The sequence below is a fragment of the Lactuca serriola genome, chromosome 1 (genome assembly GCF_051521515.1).
Source record: "Lactuca serriola cultivar US96UC23 chromosome 1, Lser_US96UC23_V15, whole genome shotgun sequence".
NCBI classification, from domain to species: Eukaryota; Viridiplantae; Streptophyta; class Magnoliopsida; order Asterales; family Asteraceae; genus Lactuca; species Lactuca serriola.
In genome coordinates, this window is record NC_136408.1 from 46373202 (window position 1) to 46386734 (window position 13533).

Below are 13533 nucleotides of genomic sequence, written 5' to 3' on the forward strand. Positions count from 1 at the left end.
CTTCCGCAATGCTCATCGGAGAAGCCTTGGTCTGGTGGGAAGCAACATATGAAGCTCTCAACGGGTTTGACCAGGAGAATTTAGCCTGGGAAATGTTTAAAACTCGTTTGCTAGAGAAGTATTGTCCTCTAGACATGAGGAGGAGATTGGAGAAGGAATTCCTCGAGCTTAAACAAGGAGGAATGACTGTGAATGAGTATGAAACTCAGTTTAATCAAAGAGTAAGGTTTGCTACAAAGTATATTCCAACTGAAGACGAGAAAATTCAGTTATTCATGGAGGGACTACGACACGAAATCCACGATTTCGTTGCCAATCGAGAAGTTCTGTCATTCGATAAAGTCGTTGAATATGCTCGAAGACGTGAGCATGACTTAGAAATACGTGGTGCCACTGTTACTGCTCCGAAGCATCCACGTACTGAAAGAACTGTTCCTGTTCCTTCTTTTCTACCAGCTCAATCCGTTCAGACTGAACCTGGTAATCAAGTTCAAACTCAAAGTGTCTCTCGTGGACGCGGTAGATCACAATCTTTTTCTATGCAATCGCCTTCATGTCGTATTTGTGGAAGGAATCACCCGGGCCAATGCAAAATAGACAAGGAATCCATTGTCTGTTATGGATGCGGAGAAAAGGGTCATATAAAGCCAGCTTGCCCAAGAAAGGATGTTACTTGCTATGCATGTGGTATTACTGGCCACAAGAAGCGTTTTTGCCCTACTCTTACTAGTCAGATGAAGGGAAGTCAAGCTTCTGTTCAACAACCGGCGAGAAGCCAAGTCCCTGTTCAACAATCAAAGGGTACTCCAACTAAAAAGGAGGAGGTGCCAAAAGCTAGGGGTCGTGCATTCCAGATTACCTCAGAGGAGGCATGTGAGGAGCCGAATGTTGTGACGGGTACATTTCTTGTCAACTCTAGACCTGCTCACATCTTATTTGATTCTGGTGCTTCAGATTCTTTTGTGTCTTATGAATTTGCACATGCCTTTCAAATTTCTTGTTTTGTACTCGCGCAACCATTTCACGTAGATACTGCGGGAAGTATATCATTACTTGCTGATAAAGTCTATAGGGATTGTGTTATAGAAATTGAAGGCTATACTTTTCTCGCTAACCTGATCCCTATCTCCTTGCCCAACTTTGATATTATTCTCGGCATGGATTGGTTATCAAAGAACCACGCATAACTCTTGTGCTATGAAAAGATAGTACGTATTCCTATTGAAGGGGAGAATCCTATCTATGTCTACGGTGAACAAAGACTCTTAAAAATAATCTCTTTCCTTAAAACTCGTAAATTCATATCGAAAGGGTGTTCTATCTATATGGCCTACACAGTTGATGTCTCAAAAGAGGAGAAGAAAACTATAAATGATGTTCTCGTCGTTAACGAATATCCTGATATTTTCCCCGATGACTTGCCTGGCCTTCCTCCGGATAGGCAAGTAGAATTCCGAATTGACCTTGTGCCTGGTGCTGCTCCAATTGCAAAGACTCCTTATCGTCTTGCGCCAGCTGAGATGAAAGAAATGATGATCCAACTGCAAGAACTACTTGACAAGGGTTTCATTCGACCGAGTACCTCCCCTTGGGGTGCTCCGGTACTGTTTGTTAAGAAGAAAGATGGATCGATGCGGATGTGCATTGATTATCGTGAGTTGAAAATGGTGACTATCAAGAACAAGTACCCGCTACCTCGCATCGACGATTTGTTCGATCAACTTCAGGGTGTTAGCTATTTCTCAAAAATTGATTTAAGATCTGGCTATCATCAGTTGAAAGTTCACGAGCAGGATGTACCGAAGACTGCTTTTCGTACTCGATATGGGCATTATGAATTCCTTGTTATGCCGTTTGGTTTAACAAACACTCCGGCTGTATTCATGGATATGATGAATCGGGTATCCCGCCCAATGCTCGATAAATCAGTCATTGTATTCATTGATGATATTCTAATCTATTCCAAGTCTGAAGCTGATCATGCCATTCATATTCGTGCGGTATTGGAACTTCTTCGAAAGGAGAAACTATATGCTAAATTCTCGAAATGTGAATTTTGGCTTCGCCAAGTTCAATTTCTCGGCCATGTTATTTCTAGTGATGGTGTATCCGTAGATCCTATCAAAATCGAAGCCATTCAAAATTGGGAAGTGCCCCGTAATGCTTCCGAAATTCGTAGTTTCTTAGGTCTCGCGGGATATTACCGGAGATTCATTAAAGACTTTTCTCGTATAGCCGTACCTCTCACGAGTCTTACACGGAAAGAAGTGAAGTTAGAATGGGGTGAAACCCAAGAAAGAGCTTTCTCAACTCTAAAAGATCTTCTGACTCATGCTCCAATCTTATCACTCCCAGAAGGTGATGATGACTTCTCCGTATATAGCGATGCTTCAAGATTGGGACTCGGTTGTGTGTTGATGCAACGTGGCAAAGTGATAGCCTATGCCTCAAGACAACTGAAAGATTATGAAAATAATTATCCCACTCATGATGTCGAACTCGCTGCAGTGGTATTTGCCCTAAAACTTTGGAGGCATTATCTTTTTGGTACAAAGTGTCAATTATTTACCGACCACAAAAGTCTCAAGTGCATATTCAGTCAGCAAACTTTGAATATGAGACAACAACAAGCCATGGAGCTGATCAAAGATTATGATTGTGAAATCCTATATCATCCTGGAAAAGCTAACGTGGTTGCTGATGCACTTAGCAGAAAAGTTTATCGCAATAGTATGTGTTATGCCATTACTCATACTACAGTAAAATTCACTATTTTAGATGAATTAGAGAAATGGCAAGAAGAGGCCCTAAAGCCAGAAAATGTGAAGAAAGAAGGGATGATACATTATAATGATGCTCTACTTGATGATCCGCGAGGATTAAAAGTATTCAAGAATCGGCTGTGGATTCCAAAGATTGGTGGATTGAGACAGAAGATTTTAGATGAAGCCCATAAATCTAAACTGTCAATCCATCCTGGTACAAGTAAAATGTACTATGATGTAAGAGCTGATTATTGGTGGCCTGGATTAAAGAGAGACATTGGAAGATATGTACAGGAATGCTTAGTATGCTTACAAGTCAAAGCAGAGCACCAAAAGCCTTATGGAACCCAGAAAGTCTTAGTGTTCCTATATGGAAATGGGAGGAATTGTCCATGGATTTCATTACCAAATTGCCAAAGACTGCTAGACAGCATGATAGCATTTGGGTAATTGTCGACCGTCTGACTAAAAGCGCTCATTTTCTTGCCATGCGTGAAACGGATCCAATGGAGAAATACGCACAAGTATACTTGGATGAAATTGTGGCAAGACATGGTGTGCCACTAAAGATCATTTCCGATCGTGATAGTCGCTTCACTTCTCACTTTTGGGCGAGTATGCAACGTGAATTAGGATCTCGAGTTGCTCTCAGCACAGCTTATCATCCCCAGACAGATGGTCAAACAGAGAGAACAATCCAAACAGTAGAAGATATGCTTCGTGCTTGTGTCTTGGAGTTCGGTGGTAACTGGGATAAATACTTATCTCTTGTCGAATTCTCGTATAATAATAGTTACCACGCTTCAATCAAAGTGCCACCATATGAAGCATTATATGGTCGCAAGTGTCATACTCCATTATATTGGCGAGACATAGGACAGAAGATCCTTGGAGGCCCTGAAATGATTCAAGACACCACCGACAAAATTCAAATCGTACGAGAAAGAATGAAAGCGACCCAGGATCGACAGAAGTCCTATACAGAAAAGAGAAGACGACCCATAGAATTCCAAGTGGGTGATTTCGTGATGCTGAAGGTATCTCCATGGAAAGGCCTTATGAGATTTGGGAAGAAAGGAAAGTTAAGTCCTAGATTTGTTGGTCCTTTCAAAATCATCCAGAGAATTGGAAAGCAAGCATACCGCTTAGAATTGCCTGAAGATTTGGCAGGTATTCATGATGTGTTTCATGTGAGCTATCTGCGCAAATGCTTGGGCATCAATGATGAGACAGTTCCATTATCCGAAGTGAAATTGGATAATAAATTAAGATATGTAGAAGAGCCGGAAAAGATCGTGAATGAAAGAACAACTAATCTACGTAATAAAGAAGTGGAGTTGGTGCTTGTCAAGTGGAAACACCATCGAGGCCCAAATTATACTTGGGAAAATAAGAATGAGATAAGAGCAAAATATCCCCATTTATTTTAATCGATGTAATTTCGGGGACGAAATCCTCAAAATGAGGAGGTATTTGTAACATACACGTTTTGAAATCGTGTTTTAAGTAAATAATATTATGAAATATTAAGTGAATTTGAATGTTGAGTTCTAACAGATAGTTTTTACTAGAATTGAAGTAAAACTATGCTTAGAATCATTCAGAAAGTATTGGAAGTCTTATGAGATTCCAATTAAAAGCCAAATAGTGAAATATAGCGAAAATATAAAATTTGGAATAAGTAAAATTTTATTATTGAAAGTTGTAGATAATCTCATTAGAAACATTTGAGCGTAAACCTCATCGAAATCTGAGTTATAACGAAGAAGTTATGACCAAACGAAGATCCGTGATAAATCCGGAAAATACTTTGTCGCATAAAAATTTAGTTTTCGATAAACTAATTTTTAGCCTTAGTAATCTAAATGAAAGTTGTAGAACTCGTGAAAATAATCAACTTTCATATAAAGACCGTTTGAATCTGACTTCGTATGAAGAAGTTATGATTTTTTGAAGTTTTAGCTTAGCAGTAGACAACTAAAAACTCGAATTTTAGATCGAGTGATTTTTAGCTGACACAACCTAAACGAGAATTGAAGGTCTCGTCATTAGTAGTGCAACGGTAAAAAGTCTGACGAAAACGGACGTCAGATGAAGAAGTTATGAATTTTTAACGGATTTTCCTGTCCCGGTCTGTTAAAAATAATAATATAAAATTAAACTCAAAATTAGCCGACGAAGTTTAAACGAAAGTCGTAGAGCATAATTTTAGCTTCGCGTGCATATAAAGAACGTCAAAAACGGAGCTCGTATGCAAAGCTATGGATTTTAAAAGATTTGGCACATTTTTCGAGAAAATTCGCATGAATAGTACTGCCACGTCACCCTCTTATGCGAGGCTTCCACGTGTCGGACACGTGTTCGCTGCTGATTGGACCGCAGCCTTGCGTGTTGCCTTCTGATTGGACCAAGTCCGAGGTCCACTAAGCTCATAACACCTTCGCAGAGACACCCCCGGATCACCCTCGCACCCTCGTGCCCCCTCCCATTGGACCGAAGTTAGGTCCAAACCGAAGCTGTCAGCTGACCGAACCGAGCCTCGCCCTGCTGCCACCTGGTCCGAACCTCGCAGACGCGTGCCCCCTTCCCCTCGCTTCGTATCCGAGGCTCGCACCTATATAAAGGGTGCGAGACCTCCCGGGTAAATGTTAGAAATTTGCCCCTTTTCACCCCTAAAGTTATATTTCTTCTATTTCCACTTTCCCTGGAGCCCCGGTACTTATTCCAAAGCCCGAAACACGCCCGGAGACTCCCGAGAAGCCCGAAAAATTTATTTTTTCGGTTTCGAAGCTCTACCTTCGCAGAGCCCGGTTTTCAACGACGAAAGTGATATTTAGAGCCGAAGTGCTGCCCAAATTAATATTTTAGCCCCCGGTTATTTCACGGTGAGTTTAATATATAGGAACAATTGTATGTTATGTGCTATATGTGCTACGTGCTTTTCAATGTTATTATTCCGGGTTATTTTCCCGGGTTATTTTTAATTGCTATTTTTAATAGCAAAGAAATACCTTTGACCATGTGATCAGTGAAAGGACTTAGATTCACGTTGGTACTGGTATGTAGCCTCTGGCCATGTAGAACATGTCTCCGTAAGAGAATGAATTCTATTCTATGGTATTGGCAGAAGGTTAGATAGAGCTTTAAGCCTGAAATCTACCAAAATGTTAATCCAAAGTTGTATATCTTCTGTGCCGTTTGGGCCAAAGCTTTATTGATGTATGTCAAGCATGGAAATTGTTATGTCTCATTGATTGTATATCTTTAATTCAAATCAATGATTGATATGTAATGTTTGTCACATGATTCACATATGCCCTTGTTGTTCCTTGTTCCTCTTTGCTTCTGTCATATTGAAGTATATATATAGCATAACGTTATATTGTATCTATTATTGAACTCACTAAGCCTCACCGCTTACCCTCTCAATGTTTAACAAATTTGCAGGAGATAAGCATCCAGTATAGTTATATACTGGTAGAAGATTTTTGAATAGTTTGAAACTATTGTATTTTGCACTCCCATATGTATAAAACTAAAGAATCCTGGGAAGTTATGTAATATATAACACTTTAAAATAGTCGGTTTGTATCCAATAGTTTGTAACCTCTTTATCAATGTAAAATATTGTTTTTATGAATATGCAAGTAGCATGTGTTGGAGTAACTATATTGTCGTGTATGAAAGTTTGGGACTTTCATAAATACGAAAGTTAGGGCCTTTCAATCATGGTATCAGAGCAGTAGTTTGAGTGAACTAAATTCCACAGAATGGTATTTAGACTTAAACTATTGGAAGTTCAATATATGAACTAAATCATTGTAAGTATAAGGATACAAACCATAGGAAATATATAAGTAAAAGTATTAGGTAATAATAAACCCTAACATTCTAAAATACAATGTTACTCCGTATTGCAGAGCAATGGCTGAACAAGTTAGTAGCCATACCCCTGAGGTTGGTGGAGGTCCTCAACCCGAGGAAGTGAATACTCCAATATCTCCTCGTGAGGAACGACTCTTGGGTAAACTTACCTGTGTTATTCGACAGACTCTCGAAGAACACAAAAAGAATGGTGATAAGGGAAAAGAGAAAGCCACTAGAGAATCTTCAAAAGGAGAGGTGAAGCGTCCCTCGTTCAAAGATTTCAAGAGTAATGGTGCTACAAAGTTTTCCGGTGTTCTCAATCCCATTATTGTTCTTACTTGGATCCAGAACACAGAGAAAGTGTTTCGTATTTCTCATGTGGATAATGAAGACAAGGCTAACTATGCTTCCGCAATGCTCATCGGAGAAGCCTTGGTCTGGTGGGAAGCAACATATGAAGCTCTCAACGGGTTTGACCAGGAGAATTTAGCCTGGGAAATGTTTAAAACTCGTTTGCTAGAGAAGTATTGTCCTCTAGACATGAGGAGGAGATTGGAGAAGGAATTCCTCGAGCTTAAACAAGGAGGAATGACTGTGAATGAGTATGAAACTCAGTTTAATCAAAGAGTAAGGTTTGCTACAAAGTATATTCCAACTGAAGACGAGAAAATTCAGTTATTCATGGAGGGACTACGACACGAAATCCACGATTTCGTTGCCAATCGAGAAGTTCTGTCATTCGATAAAGTCGTTGAATATGCTCGAAGACGTGAGCATGACTTAGAAATACGTGGTGCCACTGTTACTGCTCCGAAGCATCCACGTACTGAAAGAACTGTTCCTGTTCCTTCTTTTCTACCAGCTCAATCCGTTCAGACTGAACCTGGTAATCAAGTTCAAACTCAAAGTGTCTCTCGTGGACGCGGTAGATCACAATCTTTTTCTATGCAATCGCCTTCATGTCGTATTTGTGGAAGGAATCACCCGGGCCAATGCAAAATAGACAAGGAATCCATTGTCTGTTATGGATGCGGAGAAAAGGGTCATATAAAGCCAGCTTGCCCAAGAAAGGATGTTACTTGCTATGCATGTGGTATTACTGGCCACAAGAAGCGTTTTTGCCCTACTCTTACTAGTCAGATGAAGGGAAGTCAAGCTTCTGTTCAACAACCGGCGAGAAGCCAAGTCCCTGTTCAACAATCAAAGGGTACTCCAACTAAAAAGGAGGAGGTGCCAAAAGCTAGGGGTCGTGCATTCCAGATTACCTCAGAGGAGGCATGTGAGGAGCCGAATGTTGTGACGGGTACATTTCTTGTCAACTCTAGACCTGCTCACATCTTATTTGATTCTGGTGCTTCAGATTCTTTTGTGTCTTATGAATTTGCACATGCCTTTCAAATTTCTTGTTTTGTACTCGCGCAACCATTTCACGTAGATACTGCGGGAAGTATATCATTACTTGCTGATAAAGTCTATAGGGATTGTGTTATAGAAATTGAAGGCTATACTTTTCTCGCTAACCTGATCCCTATCTCCTTGCCCAACTTTGATATTATTCTCGGCATGGATTGGTTATCAAAGAACCACGCATAACTCTTGTGCTATGAAAAGATAGTACGTATTCCTATTGAAGGGGAGAATCCTATCTATGTCTACGGTGAACAAAGACTCTTAAAAATAATCTCTTTCCTTAAAACTCGTAAATTCATATCGAAAGGGTGTTCTATCTATATGGCCTACACAGTTGATGTCTCAAAAGAGGAGAAGAAAACTATAAATGATGTTCTCGTCGTTAACGAATATCCTGATATTTTCCCCGATGACTTGCCTGGCCTTCCTCCGGATAGGCAAGTAGAATTCCGAATTGACCTTGTGCCTGGTGCTGCTCCAATTGCAAAGACTCCTTATCGTCTTGCGCCAGCTGAGATGAAAGAAATGATGATCCAACTGCAAGAACTACTTGACAAGGGTTTCATTCGACCGAGTACCTCCCCTTGGGGTGCTCCGGTACTGTTTGTTAAGAAGAAAGATGGATCGATGCGGATGTGCATTGATTATCGTGAGTTGAAAATGGTGACTATCAAGAACAAGTACCCGCTACCTCGCATCGACGATTTGTTCGATCAACTTCAGGGTGTTAGCTATTTCTCAAAAATTGATTTAAGATCTGGCTATCATCAGTTGAAAGTTCACGAGCAGGATGTACCGAAGACTGCTTTTCGTACTCGATATGGGCATTATGAATTCCTTGTTATGCCGTTTGGTTTAACAAACACTCCGGCTGTATTCATGGATATGATGAATCGGGTATCCCGCCCAATGCTCGATAAATCAGTCATTGTATTCATTGATGATATTCTAATCTATTCCAAGTCTGAAGCTGATCATGCCATTCATATTCGTGCGGTATTGGAACTTCTTCGAAAGGAGAAACTATATGCTAAATTCTCGAAATGTGAATTTTGGCTTCGCCAAGTTCAATTTCTCGGCCATGTTATTTCTAGTGATGGTGTATCCGTAGATCCTATCAAAATCGAAGCCATTCAAAATTGGGAAGTGCCCCGTAATGCTTCCGAAATTCGTAGTTTCTTAGGTCTCGCGGGATATTACCGGAGATTCATTAAAGACTTTTCTCGTATAGCCGTACCTCTCACGAGTCTTACACGGAAAGAAGTGAAGTTAGAATGGGGTGAAACCCAAGAAAGAGCTTTCTCAACTCTAAAAGATCTTCTGACTCATGCTCCAATCTTATCACTCCCAGAAGGTGATGATGACTTCTCCGTATATAGCGATGCTTCAAGATTGGGACTCGGTTGTGTGTTGATGCAACGTGGCAAAGTGATAGCCTATGCCTCAAGACAACTGAAAGATTATGAAAATAATTATCCCACTCATGATGTCGAACTCGCTGCAGTGGTATTTGCCCTAAAACTTTGGAGGCATTATCTTTTTGGTACAAAGTGTCAATTATTTACCGACCACAAAAGTCTCAAGTGCATATTCAGTCAGCAAACTTTGAATATGAGACAACAACAAGCCATGGAGCTGATCAAAGATTATGATTGTGAAATCCTATATCATCCTGGAAAAGCTAACGTGGTTGCTGATGCACTTAGCAGAAAAGTTTATCGCAATAGTATGTGTTATGCCATTACTCATACTACAGTAAAATTCACTATTTTAGATGAATTAGAGAAATGGCAAGAAGAGGCCCTAAAGCCAGAAAATGTGAAGAAAGAAGGGATGATACATTATAATGATGCTCTACTTGATGATCCGCGAGGATTAAAAGTATTCAAGAATCGGCTGTGGATTCCAAAGATTGGTGGATTGAGACAGAAGATTTTAGATGAAGCCCATAAATCTAAACTGTCAATCCATCCTGGTACAAGTAAAATGTACTATGATGTAAGAGCTGATTATTGGTGGCCTGGATTAAAGAGAGACATTGGAAGATATGTACAGGAATGCTTAGTATGCTTACAAGTCAAAGCAGAGCACCAAAAGCCTTATGGAACCCAGAAAGTCTTAGTGTTCCTATATGGAAATGGGAGGAATTGTCCATGGATTTCATTACCAAATTGCCAAAGACTGCTAGACAGCATGATAGCATTTGGGTAATTGTCGACCGTCTGACTAAAAGCGCTCATTTTCTTGCCATGCGTGAAACGGATCCAATGGAGAAATACGCACAAGTATACTTGGATGAAATTGTGGCAAGACATGGTGTGCCACTAAAGATCATTTCCGATCGTGATAGTCGCTTCACTTCTCACTTTTGGGCGAGTATGCAACGTGAATTAGGATCTCGAGTTGCTCTCAGCACAGCTTATCATCCCCAGACAGATGGTCAAACAGAGAGAACAATCCAAACAGTAGAAGATATGCTTCGTGCTTGTGTCTTGGAGTTCGGTGGTAACTGGGATAAATACTTATCTCTTGTCGAATTCTCGTATAATAATAGTTACCACGCTTCAATCAAAGTGCCACCATATGAAGCATTATATGGTCGCAAGTGTCATACTCCATTATATTGGCGAGACATAGGACAGAAGATCCTTGGAGGCCCTGAAATGATTCAAGACACCACCGACAAAATTCAAATCGTACGAGAAAGAATGAAAGCGACCCAGGATCGACAGAAGTCCTATACAGAAAAGAGAAGACGACCCATAGAATTCCAAGTGGGTGATTTCGTGATGCTGAAGGTATCTCCATGGAAAGGCCTTATGAGATTTGGGAAGAAAGGAAAGTTAAGTCCTAGATTTGTTGGTCCTTTCAAAATCATCCAGAGAATTGGAAAGCAAGCATACCGCTTAGAATTGCCTGAAGATTTGGCAGGTATTCATGATGTGTTTCATGTGAGCTATCTGCGCAAATGCTTGGGCATCAATGATGAGACAGTTCCATTATCCGAAGTGAAATTGGATAATAAATTAAGATATGTAGAAGAGCCGGAAAAGATCGTGAATGAAAGAACAACTAATCTACGTAATAAAGAAGTGGAGTTGGTGCTTGTCAAGTGGAAACACCATCGAGGCCCAAATTATACTTGGGAAAATAAGAATGAGATAAGAGCAAAATATCCCCATTTATTTTAATCGATGTAATTTCGGGGACGAAATCCTCAAAATGAGGAGGTATTTGTAACATACACGTTTTGAAATCGTGTTTTAAGTAAATAATATTATGAAATATTAAGTGAATTTGAATGTTGAGTTCTAACAGATAGTTTTTACTAGAATTGAAGTAAAACTATGCTTAGAATCATTCAGAAAGTATTGGAAGTCTTATGAGATTCCAATTAAAAGCCAAATAGTGAAATATAGCGAAAATATAAAATTTGGAATAAGTAAAATTTTATTATTGAAAGTTGTAGATAATCTCATTAGAAACATTTGAGCGTAAACCTCATCGAAATCTGAGTTATAACGAAGAAGTTATGACCAAACGAAGATCCGTGATAAATCCGGAAAATACTTTGTCGCATAAAAATTTAGTTTTCGATAAACTAATTTTTAGCCTTAGTAATCTAAATGAAAGTTGTAGAACTCGTGAAAATAATCAACTTTCATATAAAGACCGTTTGAATCTGACTTCGTATGAAGAAGTTATGATTTTTTGAAGTTTTAGCTTAGCAGTAGACAACTAAAAACTCGAATTTTAGATCGAGTGATTTTTAGCTGACACAACCTAAACGAGAATTGAAGGTCTCGTCATTAGTAGTGCAACGGTAAAAAGTCTGACGAAAACGGACGTCAGATGAAGAAGTTATGAATTTTTAACGGATTTTCCTGTCCCGGTCTGTTAAAAATAATAATATAAAATTAAACTCAAAATTAGCCGACGAAGTTTAAACGAAAGTCGTAGAGCATAATTTTAGCTTCGCGTGCATATAAAGAACGTCAAAAACGGAGCTCGTATGCAAAGCTATGGATTTTAAAAGATTTGGCACATTTTTCGAGAAAATTCGCATGAATAGTACTGCCACGTCACCCTCTTATGCGAGGCTTCCACGTGTCGGACACGTGTTCGCTGCTGATTGGACCGCAGCCTTGCGTGTTGCCTTCTGATTGGACCAAGTCCGAGGTCCACTAAGCTCATAACACCTTCGCAGAGACACCCCCGGATCACCCTCGCACCCTCGTGCCCCCTCCCATTGGACCGAAGTTAGGTCCAAACCGAAGCTGTCAGCTGACCGAACCGAGCCTCGCCCTGCTGCCACCTGGTCCGAACCTCGCAGACGCGTGCCCCCTTCCCCTCGCTTCGTATCCGAGGCTCGCACCTATATAAAGGGTGCGAGACCTCCCGGGTAAATGTTAGAAATTTGCCCCTTTTCACCCCTAAAGTTATATTTCTTCTATTTCCACTTTCCCTGGAGCCCCGGTACTTATTCCAAAGCCCGAAACACGCCCGGAGACTCCCGAGAAGCCCGAAAAATTTATTTTTTCGGTTTCGAAGCTCTACCTTCGCAGAGCCCGGTTTTCAACGACGAAAGTGATATTTAGAGCCGAAGTGCTGCCCAAATTAATATTTTAGCCCCCGGTTATTTCACGGTGAGTTTAATATATAGGAACAATTGTATGTTATGTGCTATATGTGCTACGTGCTTTTCAATGTTATTATTCCGGGTTATTTTCCCGGGTTATTTTTAATTGCTATTTTTAATAGCAAAGAAATACCTTTGACCATGTGATCAGTGAAAGGACTTAGATTCACGTTGGTACTGGTATGTAGCCTCTGGCCATGTAGAACATGTCTCCGTAAGAGAATGAATTCTATTCTATGGTATTGGCAGAAGGTTAGATAGAGCTTTAAGCCTGAAATCTACCAAAATGTTAATCCAAAGTTGTATATCTTCTGTGCCGTTTGGGCCAAAGCTTTATTGATGTATGTCAAGCATGGAAATTGTTATGTCTCATTGATTGTATATCTTTAATTCAAATCAATGATTGATATGTAATGTTTGTCACATGATTCACATATGCCCTTGTTGTTCCTTGTTCCTCTTTGCTTCTGTCATATTGAAGTATATATATAGCATAACGTTATATTGTATCTATTATTGAACTCACTAAGCCTCACCGCTTACCCTCTCAATGTTTAACAAATTTGCAGGAGATAAGCATCCAGTATAGTTATATACTGGTAGAAGATTTTTGAATAGTTTGAAACTATTGTATTTTGCACTCCCATATGTATAAAACTAAAGAATCCTGGGAAGTTATGTAATATATAACACTTTAAAATAGTCGGTTTGTATCCAATAGTTTGTAACCTCTTTATCAATGTAAAATATTGTTTTTATGAATATGCAAGTAGCATGTGTTGGAGTAACTATATTGTCGTGTATGAAAGTTTGGGACTTTCATAAATACGAAAGTTAGGGCCTTTCAATCAT